Source organism: Bos javanicus, chromosome 3 (genome assembly GCF_032452875.1).
Source record: "Bos javanicus breed banteng chromosome 3, ARS-OSU_banteng_1.0, whole genome shotgun sequence".
Classification (NCBI taxonomy): Eukaryota; Metazoa; Chordata; class Mammalia; order Artiodactyla; family Bovidae; genus Bos; species Bos javanicus.
This window is the reverse complement of record NC_083870.1, coordinates 72,117,782-72,134,747: the sequence shown is the minus strand read 5'-3', so window position 1 is coordinate 72,134,747 and position 16,966 is coordinate 72,117,782. Positions and strand designations below refer to the sequence as shown.

Below are 16,966 nucleotides of genomic sequence, written 5' to 3'. Positions count from 1 at the left end.
TCTTGATATTGTTAGATGAGAGGTGATAGGTTAACAGAATATCTAAGATATAAGCTTAGAAACAATATGCAGGATACAGAAAGTATTCATGTCTTAAATTCTTGGCTAATTACTTTCAAGATATTTGACCATCCAACCCAAGTTCAGGACATGTGTTTGAACAACTATTAACACTGGCGTATAGGTGGATATACGTGCAAGCTCCACATTTTATTGGCGTAATATAAAAATCAGTGCAACAGAAAATAACCCAATATATATGTTCCTGTTAACTCTGGAAAAACAGTCTGTCCCCTTATTTCAAACAGTGATAGACTGCACAGATTTCACAACACTGTTATGTTTCAACAATTCAGTATGAAAAATCAGGTTTTTGAACCTTATTATACAACTATGAGATAGATGATAAACTGAGAACAACAGGTTTGAAAAATATATTAAAGATTAAATGGATAAACAAACAATCACCCTGATCCTATTGCAGGCATGATTGGATCTTTTAGAGATGGCTATTGCTCCTGACCTTGTTGATGAACTTGTGAAACTGTCTCCTCCAGATGAAGGTGACGAGGTTGTTACTGATAGATACAAACAGAAGCAAGTAGTCGAAGATAAGTATAAAAATTCTATGGAGGTGCTCAGTAATGCTCTATAACACCTGTTAAAAATAAAAGCTCTGTCAAATAAATACACATAGAAGCGACCTCATAAAATACAAGCTGAAATCAGAGTTATGAATCTCCAAAAGACCCATATGTCACCTTATTCTCTTTGAATTGATATTTATCTCCCTGAAAGGAAAATATTAACACTTCTATTGTTTCAGATTCTTTCAAAATTCAGATCCACAGAAGTCAATGGGTAAATAATTTTGTAAAAACTGACAATATAGCTTAAAATGTATGACCCGTAAAAGTAGCAACACACACACACACACACACACATATATGTATATAATTGTTATTTTTCTAGTGATCTTAATATTCACTCTGTATCCTTTGATATGGGAATTAGGGAAGCTCTGACACTCACATCAGGTCACACAACTGATAAGATTTGAGGTTCCAAACCTCATCTTCTATCTATATTTCTTGGCTTGTTTTTTCACTTTATCTTTGTCCAATTTTAGTTAGCTAAATCATGATATTAAGTCCAGTTTGAAGGGTTGGATATAGTGATATTACCTTTAAAGGAGGGAGTGGTCACCTCTATGTAGAATATATTCCTGCCTATTTTCTATGGGTTAAGTAGTAACCATGAATACCATTCAGATATGTTCCTTCCACTCCAGTTGCTCAAATATATACTTAAAGTTGTGGAAAGCAGCTGTCAAGTGTAAGATCACTAAGTGTTCCCATAGTCAGTGGTCACTTTGGCATAACAATTAAGTCCAGAGCTTGAATTTCTCCGTTTATGAAATATGAGTGGTATTAAGAGAAAGTAAGGAGTACGTCAAGGCTGTGTATTGTCACCCTGCTTATTTAACTTATATGCAGAGTACATCATGAGAAATGCTGGGCTGGATGAAGCACAAACTGGAATCAAGATACCCGGGAGAAATATCAATCACCTCAGATATGCAGATGACACCACCCTTATGGCAGAAAGTGAAGAGGACCTAAAAAGTCTCTTGATGAAAGTGAAAGAGGAGAGTGAAAAAGTTGGCTTAAAGCTCAACATTCAGAAAACGAAGATCATGGCATCAGGTCCCATCACTTCATGGGAAATAGATGGGAAAACAGTGGAAACAGTGGCAGACTTTATTTTGGGGGGCTCCAAAATCACTGCAGATGGTGACTGAAGTCATGAAATTAAAAGACACCTACTCCTTGGAAGGAAAGTTATGACCAACCTAGGTAGCATATTGAAAAGCAGAGACATTATTTTGCCAACAAAGATCTGTCTAGTCAAGGCTATGGTTTTTCCAGTGGTCATGTATGGAAGTGAGAGTTGGACTGTGAAGAAAGCTGAGTGCTGAAGAATTGATGCTTTTGAAGTGTGGTGTTGGAGAAGACTCTTGAGAGTCCCTTGGACTGCAAGGAGATCCCACCAGTCCATAGTAAAGGAGATCAGCCCTGAGTGTTCTTTGGAAGGAATGATGCTAAAGCTGAAACTCCAATACTTTGGCCACCTCATGTGAAGAGTTGACTCATTGGAAAAGACTCTGATGCTGGCAGGGATGGGGGCAGGAGAAGGGGATGACAGAGGATGAGATGGCTGGATGGCATCACTGACTTGATGGACATGAGTTTGAGTGAACTCCGGGAGTTGGTGATGGACAGGGAGGCCTGGTGTGCTACGATTCATGGGGTCGCAAAGAGTCAGACACGACTGAGCGACTGAACTGAACAGAGAGTATCTCCTTGCTCTGTGTGTGTGTGTGCTCAGTCACTTAGCTGCATCCAACTTTTTGTGACCCTATGAACTGGAGCCTGCCAGCCTCCTCTGTCCATAGTATTTTCCATACAAGAATACTGGAGTGGGTTGCCATTTTCTGTTTGAGGGGATCACCTTGGTAGCATTCCTTTTATTGCTCCAATGAGGGCATTAACATCTGTGGAGACAAATTCAGGACACATGAGTTAGATTGTTTCCATTTATGGAAGCATGGGTTAAAATGTGTCTTTTTTTCTGTGTTTGCTGCTATTCCTGGATACCATAGATTGGGTGGCAACAACAGATAGTTATTTCCCATAGCACTGGAGGCTGAAAGTCCAAGATTAGGGTGGAAGCCTGGTCAAATTCTGGTGAAAGGTTTTTTCCTAATTTACATCCAGCAATCTTCTTCTTGTATCCTTCACATTGTTGAGAGAGGACAAGTGAGCAAGTTCTCTGATGTCTCCTCCTATAAAAACACTGATTCCATCATGCAGGTGCTACCTTCATGACCTAATTAGATCTCAAAGGCTCTACCTCCTAATGCCATCCTATTGGGATTATGTTTTAACATACTAATTGGGATGGGGGCACACAGAGATGCAAGCCATAACAAAACACTTTAATCAAAAATTTGAAAACTGGTTGGCTTCTTTAAACATAATAGCAATATTGTGTTCTTATTCCAGAGCAAGCAATATCTGAGAGGGTTAAAATATCTGGGATTAAACACCTGAAAAGTTTCCTCCTATATGAATAAAATGCAACTGCTTCATGAGTCCAGAGTTTGTAAAAAATTTAAGGGCAAGAACTGGTCATTAGTTAGTTGACTCTCTGACTTCCACTAAAGTAGTATTTATTAAAATGTTATATATGATTTGAGATTTAGAGTGTATAACATGAAATAAAGTGAACATATAGAAGTAGGAGATGCATTAATGCTTATTAAACTCCTCTAATATAATAGGCCAAGTAATCAGGACTTTAAATATATTATCTCATGTAATACTCATGATGACATCTTCTCATATAATGATCTCTGACTTTTACTCTCAGTCATAATGAAATAACAGCTACAGAAAAAAAAAATGATGTGAAACAATGGTTTGAAGAAGCAAATCTTAAAGCTTTCTCTCTTGATGAGGCAGATTCAGAATTTGAGACTAATGTAGCTAAAATCTTCCATGTAGAGCACTGGAAAGAGGACTCTATAGAGAGAGCGTTGGTATTCTAGAGTGGTTCCTTGAGTTTGGGGCTGAGTACTGATTTGTGTGTGTGGGGGGGGGTGGTGTGTTGGGGGGTGTGTGTGTATGTGTGTGCATGTGTGTGTGAGAGGAAGATATGAAGATCACAGAAGTACCATGAGAAAGCAATAGGAAGAAAAAACAATCAGAGCTCACACAGGGCCAAGAATATGTTGTATTCCCAGTAGTTAATGTTCAAATGCTCAGTAGTGTCTGACTTTTTGCAACCCCATGGAAGGCAGCACTCCAGGATTTCCTGTCCCTCACCATCTCTCGAAGTTTGCCCAAGTTCCTGTCCATTGCATCAGTGATAAATAAGGGAAAACTTCCAATGCCTAGGGCATAAGAGAGCATTCTCAGAAGAATATTATCATAAAAAGGGTCTTGAGCAGAGTTCAGGGAGCTAGCCCTAAAGGAAAGCCTGCTCAAAATTCCTGCTAAGAAAATTTGAAAAGAAGACTCAGAGGAATCAGACTGATTGCAAGAAACTTAAATAAAGGACAGAAAAATAATCTTACACTAATTTAAAAGAATAAAATATAATTCAACAAACAACAATGTAACACATTTGAAATTAAATTAAAAATGATAAGAAAATGCACAGCCAGGAAAAATGTTTAAATAGAAAGAGACCCAGAAACACAGGGATAGTGAAATCAACTCATAACACCGAAACTCTCATAAATACTTCTAGTTATTTAAGTAGGAAAACTAATGTATGAACAATGATAAAAAGTATAGACAATCAATAAAAATCTATACCATAAATTTAAAGTTAAAACATATAATATTTGAAATAAAAAATTAATCATCATATTAAAAACTACAAAAGGGAATATTAGCAAATTTGAAAGACTAGCAATAGAATATATCCAAAATTTTAAAAACAAAAAGAAAACCTCTGAAAGTAGATGAACAGTGCTTCAGTGAATTCTAGAACACTATTGACCAGAATCATATAGGTGTAACTGGAGTTCCATGGGAAAGAAAAAAAAAAAAGATGAGGTACAGAAACAAAATATTATAAGATATAAGAGATGGAAATATTGAATATTATCAGTTCAGTTGAGTCGCTCAGTTGTGTCCAACTCATTGCGACCCCATGATCACAGGCCTCCCTGTCCATCACCAACTGCCAGAGTCCACCAAACCCACGTCCATTGACTCTATGATGCCATCCAACCATCTCATCCTCTGATGTCCCCTTCTCCTCCTGTCCTCAATCTTTCCCAGCATCAGGGTCTTTTCCAGTGAGTGAGCTCTTCACATCAGGTGGCCAAAGTATTGGAGTTTCAGCTTCAACACCAGTCCTTTGAATGAACACCCAGGACTCATCTTCTTTAAAATGGACTGGTTGGATCTCCTTGCAGTCCAAGGGACTCTCAAGAGTCTTCTCCAACACCACAGTCCAAAAGCATCAATTCTTTAGTGCTCAGCTTTCTTTATAGTCCAACTCTCACATCCATACATGACCACTGGAAAACCCACAGCCTTGACTAGATGGACTTTGTTGGCAAAGTAATGTCTCTGCCTTTTAACATGCTGTCTAGGTTGGTCATAACTTTCAAGGAATAAGTGTCTTTTTAATTTCATGGCTGCAATCACCATCTGCAGTGATTTTGGAGCCCAGAAAAATAAAGTCAGCTACTGTTTCCATTGTTTCCCCGTCTATTTGCCATGAAGTGATGGGACTGGATGCCGTGATCTTCGTTTTCTGAATGTTGAGCTTTAAGCCAACTTTTTCACTCTCCTCTTTCACTTTCATCAAGAGGCTCTTTAGTTCTTCTTCATTTTCTGCCATAATGGTGGTGTCATCTGCATATCTGAGGTGATTGATATTTCTCCCGGCAATCTTGATTCCAGCTTGTGCTTCATCCAACCCAGCGTTTCTCATGACGTACTCTGCGTATAGGTTAAATCATCAGGGTGACAACATACAGCCTTGATGTACTCCTTTCCTGATTTGGAGCCAGTATGTTGTTCCATGTCCAATTCTAACTGTTGCTTCCTGACCTGCATGCAGGTTTCTCAAGAGGCTGGTCAGATGGTCTGGTATTCCCGTCTCTTGAAGAATTTTCCACAGTTTATTGTGATCCACACAGTCAAAGGCTTTGGCATAGTCAATAAAGCAGAAATAGATGTGTTTTTTGGAACTCTCTTGCTTTTTTGATGATCCAGCGGATGTTGTTAATTTGATCTCTGGTTCCTCTGTCTTTTCTAAAACCAGCTTGAACATCTGGAAGTTCATGGTTCATGTATTGCTGAAGCCTGGCTTGGAGAATTTTCAGCATTACTTTACTAGCGTGTGAGATGAGTGCAGTTGTGCAGTAGTTTGAGCATTTTGGGCATTGCCTTTCTTTGGGACTGGAATGAAAACTGACCTTTTCCAGTCCTGTGGCCACTGCTGAGTTTTCCAAATTTTGCTGGCATATTGAGTGCAGCACTTTCACAGCATCATCTTTCAGGATTTGAAATATTATCAAAAAGAACACAAATAACAGATGTTGGCAAGGATGTGAAGAATGACCATTGTACACTGCTGGTGAGAATGTAAGCTGGTGCAGCACTGTGGAACAGTATGGAGATTTCTTTTCAGAACAGGTGGTGATCTAAACCCTTGGCTGTAGGCTAACTCGCCTAGATTTTCAGTAATTGAAGCTCACCTCAGTTAAAAGTCAATTTAAATTCGACAATGTTCTGGGTTTTGGCCATATCATTTTTTTCCTAATTTTTTTTCGTATATGTGTAATTCCTAGCACAATTTTGTTGTACCAGTATTATGAAGAAAATGCTTACTAAATTTTATACAGTTTCTGACTCCACAAAGTTCCTTGTTCCCACAGGGGTTACATTTAAAAAGGCAAGATTTTTGAAAGGATTCCCATCTCACATTACCAGATTTTTTTTTTCCATTAAAGCTAAAATCTGGAGTGCATCTCTGTAACAGTTGGGGGTGATGGTTGTGGACATGCTTTAAGTGTTGAAAAATACTAGAATATTAATTTTTGATATGGTTAAGTTTTAAAAACAGACAGAAAGTGTTACTCTCAGTCATTTCTCTTTTGCGACCCCATGGACAGAAACCTTCCAGGCTTCACTGTCCATGGGAGTCTCCAGGTAGGAATATTGGAGTAGATAGTCATTCCCTTCTCTAAATGGATAAAATTTGTTCTTTGGGGCTTTTAAAATAGTAAATAGATTTTTATAAAATTTCATTTTGTTGCCAGCGGTGTTTTGAGAAAGTGAGTCTCATCTTTCAGTGAAGAAATAAACAACCTAGGCGAAAATACAAAGAGGCCACTTTTGACTTATTTACTCACTTATTTGTGTATGTACTTTTTTATTTGAGTTTATTTGTTTATTTTAGCCTCATTGCACAGCATGGGAGATCTTAGTTCCCTGACCAGAGATCAAATCCATGTCCCCTGCATGACATAGATTTTGACAGAGGGGAGTCTTAACCACTGGCCTGCCAGGGAAGTCCCTGACTTACTTATTGATCAAATATATGCATATTGTTGTTATTATTGTTTGTTATTTAGTTACTAAGTCATGTCTGACTCTTTTGTGACTCCAATGGACTATAGCCCACCAGGCTCCTCTGTCCATGGAATTCTCGAGGCAAGAATACTGGAGTGGGTTGCCATCTTTCTCCAGGGGATCTTTCTGACCCATGGGTGGAACATGTGTTTCCAAAACTGGCAGGCAGATTATTTACCACTGAGCCCCCAGGTCATACCAAAATATATGTATATATATATTCATTTATTTATCCATATGTATAACAGCCTTATTAGAATGCAAGCCAAAATAGGTGAGGATTTCTGTTCATGTCCTTCACTACTCAATCTTAAGGTTTTAGTATTCACCCAGTAAAGAGCTGGTGCTTAATAAATATTTGTTGGTTTAATTAATTAGTTATTTCCATGAATGTGAGACATAACTCATCCTTTGACATTATAAGTGTAGGTAGTGGGTTGTATAATCAAAAGACAAAATTAAAGTATCAGATCAGTCGCTCAGTCGTGTCTGACTCTTTGCGACCCCATGAATGCCAGCATGCCAGGCCTCCCTGTCCATCACCAACACCCGGAGTTCACTCAGATTCACGTCCATCGAGTCAGTGATGCCATCCAGCCATCTCATCCTCTGTCGTCCCCTTCTCCTCTTGCCCCCAATCCCTCCCAGCATCAGAGTCTTTTCCAATGAGTCAACTCTTCACATAAGGTGGCCAAAGTACTGGAGTTTCAGCTTTAGCATTATTCCTTCCAAAGAAATCCCAGGGCTGATCTCCTTCAGAATGGACTGGTTGGATCTCCTTGCAGTCCAAGGGACTCTCAAGAGTCTTCTCCAACACCATAGTTCAAAAGCATCAATTCTTCGGCATTCAGCCTTCTTCACAGTCCAACTCTCACATCTGTACATGACCACAGGAAAAACCATAGCCTTGACTAGACGGACCTTTGTTGGCAAAATAATGTCTCTGCTTTTGAATATGCTATCTAGGTTGGTCATAACTTTCCTTCCAAGGAGTAAGCATCTTTTAATTTCATGGCTGCAGTCACCATCTGCAGTGATTTTGGAGCCCAGAAAAATAAAGTCTGACACTGTTTCCACTGTTTCCCCATCTATTTCCCATGAAGTGATGGGACCGGATGCCATGATCTTCGTTTTCTGAATGTTGAGCTTTAAGCCAACTTTTTCACTCTCCTCTTTCACTTTCATCAAGAGGCTTTTGAGTTCCTCTTCACTTTCTGCCATAAGGGTGGTGTCATCTGCATATCTGAGGTGATTGATATTTCTCCCGGCAATCTTGATTCCAGCTTGTGTTTTTTCCAGTCCAGCGTTTCTCATGATGTACTCTGCATATAAGTTAAATAAACAGGGTGACAATATACAGCCTTGACGAACTCCTTTTATTTTTTGGAACCAGTCTGTTGTTCCATGTCTAGTTCTAACTGTTGCTTCCTGACCTGCATACAAATTTCTCAAGAGGCAGATCAGGTGGTCTGGTATTCCCATCTCTTTCAGAATTTTCCACAGTTTATTGTGATCCACACAGTCAAAGGCTTTGGCATAGTCAATAAAGCAGAAATATATGCTTTTCTGGAACTCTCTTGCTTTTTCCATGATCCAGCGGATGTTGGCAATTTGATCTCTGGTTCCTCTGCCTTTTCTAAAACCAGCTTGAACATCAGGAAGTTCACGGTTCACATATTGCTGAAGCCGGTCTTGGAAAATTTTAAGCATTACTTTACTAGCGTGTGAGATGAGTGCAATTGTGCGGTAGTTTGAGCATTCTTTGGCATTCCTTTCTTTGGAATTGGAATGAAAACTGACCTTTTCCAGTCCTGTGGCCACTGCTGAGTTTTCCAAATGTGCTGGCATATTGAGTGCAGCACTTTCACAGCATCATCTTTCAGGATTTGGAATAGCTCAACTGGAATTCCATCACCTCCACTAGCTTTGTTTGTAGTGATGCCTTATAAGGCCCACATGACTTCACATTCCAGGATGTCTGGCTCTAGGTCAGTGATCACACCACTGTGATTATCTGGGTCGTGAAGATCTTTTTTGTACAGTTCTTCTGTGTATTCTTGCCATCTCTTCTTAATATCTTCTGCTTCTGTTAGGTCCATACCATTTCTGTCCTTCATCGAGCACATCTTTGCATGAAATGTTCCTTTGGTATTTTTGATTTTCTTGAAGAGATCTCTAGTTTTTCCCATTCTGTTGTTTTCCTCTATTTCATTGCATTGATCGCTGAAGAAGGCTTTCTTATCTCTTCTTGCTATTCTTTGGAACTCTGCATTCAGATGTTTATATCTTTCCTTTTCTCCTTTGCTTTTCACTTCTCTTCTTTTCACAGCTATTTGTAAGGCCTCCCCAGACAGCCATTTTGCTTTTTTGCATTTCTTTTCCATGGGGATGGTCTTGATCCCTGTCTCCTGTAGGTCACGAAACTCCATCCATAGTTCATCAGTCATTCTATGTATCATATCTAGGCCCTTAATTCTATTTCTCACTTCCACTGTCTAATCATAAGGGATTTGATTTAGGTCATACCTGAATGGCCTAGTGGTTTTCCCTACTTTCTTCAATTTAAGTCTGAATTTGGCAATAAGGAGTTCATGGTCTGAGCCACAGTCAGCTCCTGGTCTTGTTTTTGCTGACTCTATAGAGCTTCTCCATCTTTGGCTGCAAAGAATATAATCAATCTGATTTCGGTGTTGACCCTCTGGTGATGTCCATGTATAGAGTCTTCTCTTGTGTTGTTGGAACAGGGTGTTTGTTATGATCAGTGCATTTTCTTGGCAAAACTCTATTAGTTTTGCCCTGCTTCATTTCGTATTCCAAGGCCAAATTTGCCTGTTACTCCAGGTGTTTCTTGACTTCCTACTTTTGCATTCCAGTCCCCTATAATGAAAAGGACATCTTTTTTGGGTGTTAGTTCTAAAAGGTCTCGTAGGTCTTCATAGAACCGTTCAACTTCAGCTTCTTCAGCGTTACTGGCTGGGGCATAGACTTGGATTACTGTGATATTGAATGGTTTGCCTTGGAAATGAACAGAGATCATTCTGTCATTTTTGAAATTGCATCCAAGTACTGCATTTCGGACTCTTTTGTTGACCATGATAGCCATTCCATTTCTTCTGAGGGATTCCTACCCGCAGTAGTAGATATAATGGTCATGTTAAATTCATGGTCTGAGTTAAATTCACCCATTCCAGTCCATTTCTGTTCGCTGATTCCTAGAATGTCGACATTCACTCTTGCCATCTCCTGTTTGACCACTTCCAATTTGCCTTGATTCATGGACCTGACATTCCAGGTTCCTATGCAATATTGCTCTTCACAGCATCGGACCTTGCTTCTATCACCAGTCACATCCACAGCTGGGTATTCTTTTTGCTTTGGCTCCATCCCTTCATTCTTTCTGGAGTTATTTCTCCACTCATCTCCAGTAGCATTTTGGGAACCTACTGACCTGGGGAGTTTCTCTTTCAGTATCCTATCATTTTGCCTTTTCATACTGTTCATGGGGTTCTCAAGGCAAGAATACTGAAGTGGTTTGCCATTCCCTTCTCTAGTGGACCACATTCTGTCAGATCTCTCCTCCATGACCCGCCCGTATTGGGTTGCCCCATGGGCATGGCTTAGTTTCATTAAGTTAGACAAGGCTGTGGTCCTAGTGTGATTAGATTGAACAGTAAAGTATAGATTTATTAAAATAATGAATTTTTAGAAATAAAAATTTTATAAATTGAAATGTATATACATATATATATTTATATGTCAGACTCTAATGTGGGAATGAAACTTCTTTGAGAATTCTAACTACAGTTCCCCATTGTATTTATATAATAAATATTAAAATAACATACCCTAATTATAATTTCAAGCTTTGGTTATTTAAAATTCTGATAACATGAGTGGAGATTATCTAGATTCTTTATGGTTTCCCATTTCTTGACAATTATCTTGTGTATAATAAGACAAAAATATGTTTTATTTATTTGTCTTTAAACTTTCAAAACACTTAATTTGATTTTTGATAAAAAGCAACCCTTCCTTTTAATGCTCTATTGTATACTTGAAAGCTGAGATTGCAGTAATAAACATGCCCAGCACAGACATGTTTGGGAACAAACACATTTGTTATTGTTAAAGATACAACTTGTGAGGGTAGAAGTGTCCAGACATTACCCAGTGTTCCTCACTCCTGTATTGTTTCTACTTCAGTCCCCGAAGGAATGGATAACTGTTATTGGACTTGCTGTCATTCTGTAACAAGTAGGAAGTTAGGAAAACTATGTAAAGTATCTGTTTCAGAAACGGACAACAGGCAATACAAGATTCAGATGCTCAGAGAAAGAAATCAAGAGAGGGAACTCTATGAGGAGATCACAGGAAGAGTGTGCCCATCCCACTGAGTTGAGCACAAAGAAATTAGAGTGTGGGGAGGCTGATGTGGTTAGAATTTTTAGATCACAAAGTAAGAGATGAGAGGACAATATAGAAGAATGTCGCCATAAATTGGCATATGAGTGTGCTTCAGTGTTTGAATTAATACTAAATTGCATGTTTCTAGGAAAGGATCGGAGAAGGCAACGGCAACCCACTCCAGTACTCTTGCCTGGAAAGTCCCATGGACGGAGGAGCCTGCTGGGCTGCAGTCCATGGGGTCACAAAGAGTCGGACATGACTGAGCAAATTCACATTCACTTTTCACTTTCATGCCTTGGAGAAGAAAATGGCAACCCACTTCAGTGTTCTTGCCTGGAGAATCCCAGGGACAGGGGAGCCTGGTGGACTGCCGTCTATGGGGTCGCACAGAATCGGACACAACTGAAGCGACTTAGCACCAGTAGCTGCAGCAGGAAAGGATACCACAAGGTTTGTCAGATATCTACTAGAGAAGAATTAAAAATTACTGGGGAGCTGAGAGGTAAATATCCTGAGAATTCACACATTTGTGTTCCAACCAGTCAGTTGGGTTCTCACTGAAACTAAGACATTTGGTAGGGACTTCAGAGTATAGTGCTTTTCAAGTGGGGACAATTTTGCTCTCTTGGGACTGTCTTGAGATAATTTTGATTGTCATAACTTAGGAGGGTACAACTGGCATCTCATGTGGAGAGGACAGGGACACTGCTGAATATCTTATCATGCACAAAACCACTTCCTACAATAAAAACACAATCATGAGTGAAGCGTACAACTAAACAAACCATTTTAAATATAGTCACTTTTTAAAAATAAATATTTGAAATTGAGCAGTCATATACACTTCAGTTTTCTATTGCTAATTACATTACACTAGTGTTAGTCACTCAGTACCTTCAGTGAAAAAAAACTTTGGATATCTGTGTGTATATGTGTTTGTGTATGTGTGTATGTGTGTGTCTATGCATTTAGGGCAAGTCATATTAGTACAGTTTTAAATTTTCCATGATTTAATTCTATCATCAATAATATAACATCAGCACTCATTTCACATGCTTCAAATTTATCAGCCATAGTGCCTTATTTAAAGCAGAGAGTGTTTGTCAGAGATAAATAGTACAGAAGGCCAATGTATCACTGTCAATAATACTAAACGTCTACACAAACCACAAAATTAAGTACCTTGGAAGAACGTTACAAAGTGCAAGGCTTGCATAGGGATCAATTGAAGGTAGAAAAAAGAGTCCCAGAGGGAGTTCATTTGCATAGTATTTGCATTACCACTCTTGTCAATTAGTTCAAATATAAGCCAACTCAGTAGTCACATATGAGGCCAACCTAAAGGGAAATATGTCAGTTTATGTTAGCTTTCGTAACAGGAGGCACACACAGAGTTGGGTAGAAAGGAAAAAGCCAAAAAGTCAAGCATAAGCTGAATGTCTTAAATATTTGAGAACATTAATAATATTATATATGTATCAATATATATGTATCAATATGTCTATAAATAAATAGATACATGGGTAGACATAGATAGATATGTACAGTGTATGTTTGCTTTCTTTCAAACCTAGAACAAGCCTGTTGGGATACACAGATAGTTTTGATTATAAAGCTTGTAAATATCATATCAGAAAATTTCTGCATTTATATAAATTAAAATTTGAAGTAAAGCATCTTTCAGAATTTGAAAATTGATAACTAAAATCAGTTCATCAAAAGTTGATATATAAATGTTCAAACAAATATTTAACAACATTCACATCTATTTATTTTTCAGTTAGAATGCTTTTTTTAATATTCTACAGGGAGATTTCTTCTATTTGTATCATAAACTTACATAAAATTTGAGAGCTCAGTTTAAGAAACTTGATATTGTTTTCAATATTTAATATTGGAAAGGATGATTTCTTTCTTTTTTTAAATTTTATTTTATTTTTAAAATTTACAATATTGTATTGGTTTTGCCAAATATCAAAATGATTTATTTCTTGAGAATGAGTTCTAAAGCTCCTCTTAAAAGATTCAGAGCAGTTTGCCTTCCTAATAAAACAATATAGAATTTGTAAAGTCCAGATGCATTATGAATGGTGGACATGTGTTGTGTTTCCCAACAACATTCATGAACCCAGAATATTTTTATGTTGTTGTTACCCAGGGTTAGAATACAATGATATTATCATCCACAGAATGATTATTGCTTTATACTTGGTCAATAGTGTTAAGCCAGGAATTTTCTTCTTCTTACTCCCTCTGCCTATATGTCATTTCCTTCTGTTTATCCACCTTCACTTTATGGCTGTCTGCAGGACTAAAGACCAAGTTCTCAGTGCCTGCCAAATTCTTCCCTGTGTCTTAACTAGAAGAATAAGTTGAACTGACTGCTATCTGAAAATAAAATTAGAACTGGGAGGCATCATCAACGTCTATGCTATAATGTCAACTGCGCATAGGCAAAGGCCATAACTTAATGTTTATGAGACTATAAGGTAGCATAGTTGGACCACAGAAAATGCTTATAACACCAATTAATGAGCTAATAAATGAAAGACTGAATAAACCTAGTGGACTCTACACATTTTGTAAATATAAGAAACAAGCTCAAGGTATTTAGATAACTTCTGCAGACTTATAATGATTTAGTAAGACAAAATTCATATAATTCTGTATTTTTGCTTGTTTAACTTTAAGCTATGTTATTTGGAAAATACAAAATTTTTCAGTTACTTTTTCAAACTCAAAACTTTCTAGTTTTTTCTGTTTTGAATCTGGCTGTCAAATCTGATAGTCTCTCCTTTTTCCATTGTTTCATTTCTTTTATTTTTTTATAAATAAAACTTTACATTTTTCATCTTTTAAATTTAATAATTGAATTTTATGTTGATATAATTATACATTTTTGAGTGCTTTATCTGTCTTTTTCCTGTGGTGATGAAGTTTTCTCATATTTTTAGTGATATTCAATGCTGAGTTCACTTTCCATAGAAAATATTTGAGGGCTAGATTCTATATTATTTCTTCAGAGATAAATTATCTGGGCTTCACCCAGGAGCTTAGTTATGTCCAAGGATCAAAATAACTTGGGTCTACAATTTTTCAAGTTTGATTTAGGGATTTTGAGGAGGGAATATACGAAGGTAGGATGACTGATGGTTTGTGATAGTTTAGAGACAATGGTGAGATAGAGATAAATTTCCAAATTCTTACTCTGCTAGTAGTTTTCTTATCTTTTCATATCTTTCACTAAGGTTTCCCCTTTGGGGATGTCAAATGTCAGGATGGAGATGATGAAGTTGGGCTGAGAGGCTGACGACCTCCTACTTGCTTTGTCTTCTGGCCAGTTTCTAGACTAGTAACTATTGGTTCTAGTTTCTTACTTATTATTATGGATTTTACTTTTGTGTTTTTATTGTTATTTCTGGCTTCCAAAGAATTATTTAAATTTCCAGCTATGACATTCATGTCTTAAACATTTATATTTATCTTTTCCAGCATTACTAAGTACACTATATCTAGAGTAGTTAACTCTGAACATTTAATCCTGTATATCAGCATGCTTTGTTTTCTCACTGAGAGTGAAAGTCACTCAGTCATGTCTGACTCTTTGCAACCCCAGGGACTACACAGTCCATGGAATTCTCCTGGACATAATACAGTGGGTAGCCGTTCCCTTCTCCAGAGGATCTTCCTAACCCAGGGACCAAAACTAGGTCTCCTGCATTGCAGCAGATTCTTTACCAGCTGAGCCAACAGGGAATTTCGAAAATAATGTAGCTGGTAAGTATCAATACATGCTTAGAAATTTTTCGATACAATTCTATTAGAACAGCTCAAGCACATGATTCACATCTGAATTGACTACTATCCAGACTACAAAAGCAGACTATGTTTTAAACTATCTAATGGATCAGGAAGTAAACAAAGAATAAATGCTATTTGAGAAAATGATGTTACACATGTGTAAATAATTTTCCACATATTTATTTTTATAAAGGACAAGATTTGGGGGATTAAGGAGAATGGTTTAGAAAAGCATTTACAGTTAAGCTTACTAAGCACAAATTATCCTACACAGACTACTTTCTCCTAAGAAATAATCGATTAGAAAATTTAACACAGATGAAAACAGTAAGCCTGATATTACTGATTTATCTGAAATTACAAGTGGATAGCTCTTTGTATTCAAAACAAAAATAAAGATTCAATATATGTTATTATGAATTTTTAACCACACTTATTGTAAAATAAATTTAATAATTAAGTTTTATATTAGAATAATGTGAGTATAGATATTTCTGATGTTCAATTTCCCTTTATATGTCCAATTAACCTTTATTTACTGAGAAATCATGGGATTCTAATTTGATTGGCAGCACCAGAGCTGGCGCCAGTAAGGGGAGTTCAGAAACTCTGCTGGAAAATCATGGTTTATTAATACATCATTAAGCACTTTAAATGGATTCCAATGGTGTATGTCTAAGGAAGGAAATAATTCAACATTTGTTAGTTACTGACAGAGTACAGAATTGAAATTTACATTATAAGCCTTCCGTTAAAAATCCTAATGTGCCAGCAATTGAATTACACATCACAAAATGATAGTGTATGTCATCTGCCTTTTTACCACAGAGAACTATAAATGTTAATGATTATGTACTTTCATCCAGACAAAAGCATATTATCATATAGTAATACAATCTAGAAAAGTATGAGTGCAAATAAAATAAAAACTAGATTTATTTGCAATATGCTTGTAATGGGCATTTAGCTCATTTATGATTTAAATCTAAATGGTGTCATGTACAGTTGAAACATATGCAATCTGAATTGCACTTTATTTCTAATGACCACACAGTCTGGATATCTATGATTTTCAAACACCATTATATTTTTCTCTATGTTAACAGTCTAAATTGTTTGCAAGAAAAACATTAATTATTGAGTTTGGAAATCATTCACATCTTTATTTTAATTTCTAACATCAATCTAAACCTGGGCTACATTAACTTCTTTCTCATGCTTATGATTGAATATGGATTTTCTGAGAAACAAAATTATTTTGTACATTTATAATTAATTCATGATTACAACATAAAACATAAAAAATATTTTTGGAAATTATTTACATTTCAAAATTATGTAAGACTATTAAAATATTTTTCATCTAACCTGAACACTTGATTACAAGTAAATATATTTTGTATGCAAAATTTTTATAATATTCAGTTCAGTTCAGTAGCTCAGTTGTGTCTGACTCTTTGAAACCCCATGAATTGCAGCATGCCAGACCTCCCTGTCCATCACCAACTCCAGGAGTTCACTCAAACTTGTGTCCATAGAGTCAGTGATGCCATCCAGCCATCTCATCTTCTGTCGTCCCCTTCTCCTCCTGCCCCCAA

General features: G+C 37.1%; 1 pseudogene; it reads right to left on the bottom strand.

Moving 5' to 3' along the window:
- Positions 1–2,507: 2,507 nt before the first annotated feature.
- Positions 2,508–10,743, bottom strand: LOC133245203 (craniofacial development protein 2-like; annotated as a pseudogene).
- Positions 10,744–16,966: the final 6,223 nt, after the last annotated feature.